The following is a 2,193-nucleotide window of genomic DNA, read 5'->3' as shown; positions in this document are numbered from 1 at the left end:
CTGCAGCCTCCACCTCCTGGGCTCAGGTGATCCTCCCACCTCTGTCTCCTGAGTAGCTGGGACTCTAAGGGCCTACAGGTACGCACCACCATGCCTGGCTATTTTATTTTTATGTACATGAAAATTGGAACAATGTTTTTTTTGAGTGGAGTCTTGCTCTGTCACCCAGGCTGGAGTGCAGTGGTGTGATCTCGGCTCACTGCAACCTCCACCTCCTGGGTTCAAGCCATTCTCCTGCCTCAGCCTCCCAAATAGCTGGGATTATAGCTGTGTACCACCATGCCCAACCTATTTTTATATTTTTAGTAGGGACGGGGTTTCACCATGTTGGGCAGGCTGGTCTTGACCTCCTGACCTCATGATCCACCAGCCTCGGCCTCCCAAAGTGCTAGGATTACAGGTGTGAGCCACTGTGCCTGGCCCAGAATTTTTTCGTAGAGATGGGATCTTGCTGTGTTGCCCAGGCTGGTCTTGAACTGCTGGGCTCAAGTAATTCTCCCACCTCGGCCTCCCAAACAGCTGGGATTGAAGGTGTGAGCCACTGTGTTTGGCAAAGTAGGTATTTGATGCTCTGGAACCAGATAAGGTCACCAAGGATCAGTGTGTGCCAGGGGTGGTCACCTGCCTTGCTCACCCAGACCGCATTCCTGGGGGCTGTGTGTATAGACAGCAGAGAGGGAAACCAAAAAAGAATGCAGGCACAAGGTGAACTGGCCTTTCTGGCATGGGGACATTTAAGCTGACATCCAAATGACAAGGAGTCAGCCATTTCGATGCGGGAGGGAGTGTTCCAGGCAGAGGGAACACCAAATGTGGGTCAAAAGTAAGCTGGAAGCTGGGCACGGTGGCTCATTCCTGTAATCCCAGCACTTTGGGAGGCCAAGGTGGGTGGATCACTTGAGGTCAAAAGAACCAGTCCATCCTGGCCAACGTGGTTAAACTCTGTCTCTACTAAAAATACAAAAATGAGCTGGGTGTGGTGGCACATGCCTGTAGTCCCAGCTACTCAGGAGGCTGAAGCACGAGAATCACTTGAACCCGGGAGGCAGAGGTTACAGTGAGCTGAGATCACGCCACTGCACTCCAGCCTGGTCTGGAACAAGGGGAAGGAGGAAGCTTCGACATGAGGGGCAGGGGTGGATGCTACCCTTTCTGTCACCTTAACTGTCCAGCAGAGGCCCTGTGTTCATGTGGGCCCCGTGTCAGCTAGGCTGGGCCAGTTCCAGCAATGTCCCCAACAGAAATGTGCTTTTCTTCACTGCCTGCTTACCTGTCCTCTTTCTCTATACGAAGACAAGCTCCTCTGGCTGCCCCTCATGACCCTCACCTTTCTCACACAAAAGACGCTGCACTTGATTGCTGTTCGGCACCATGCACTGTAGTGTCCATTAGCGATACAGCCCAATACCCTGCATCTTTCCACATGGGTGCAGAGACCCTCCTCACTCTCTTCAGCTGCAGATTCGTCACTGCAGGTAGTGGCCAAGTCCACTCCTAGGGACTGCCACACGGGCAAGGTGAGGGCCGGCTCTCCCAGCTTCGCCCACATGGTTCTCTCAGTCGCCACTGGGGGACGCATGCCAAGCTGAGATGGAGACATGGTTTCTCAGCATGGGGTTTTGTTTTCTCTTTGTGTTTTTAATTTTTTCAACTGAGGAAAAATTCACATGACAGAAAAGTAGCCATTAACCATTTAAAAATGTACAATTTGGTGGCATTTGGTACATTCATGTTGTGGTGTGACCATTGCCTTTCTGCTGGAACACTTTCACCCCCAAAAGGAGACCCAGTGGCTACTAAGCAGTGTCTCCCCATTTCCCTACTCCCCAGGCCCTGGCAGCTGCTAATCTACTGTGTCAATGAATTGGACTGTTCTGGACGCTGCACATAAATGGAATCATACAATGCATGGCCTTTTCTGTCTGGCTTGTTTTTCTTAGCATCACGCTTTGAGGTTCCTCCATGCTGTCACATGGATCCTTTTTATGACTGAGCGGTAGTCTGTTGTCTATCCATCCGGCCACTGATGAGCATTTCAGGTGTTTCCACCTTTTGGCTATTGTAAATAATGCTGCTATGAACATTCATGTACAAGTTTTTGTTTGACCTTAGTGTGGTTTTTAATTTGTATTTCTCTTCACGTTTAAAAACGATGTGCATTTTATTTCTCCTGCAAACTGTCTATTCCTGTCA

Source organism: Cebus imitator, unplaced genomic scaffold (assembly GCF_001604975.1).
Source record: "Cebus imitator isolate Cc_AM_T3 unplaced genomic scaffold, Cebus_imitator-1.0 Scaffold883, whole genome shotgun sequence".
NCBI lineage: Eukaryota > Metazoa > Chordata > Mammalia > Primates > Cebidae > Cebus > Cebus imitator.
This window is presented reverse-complemented; position numbering follows the sequence as displayed.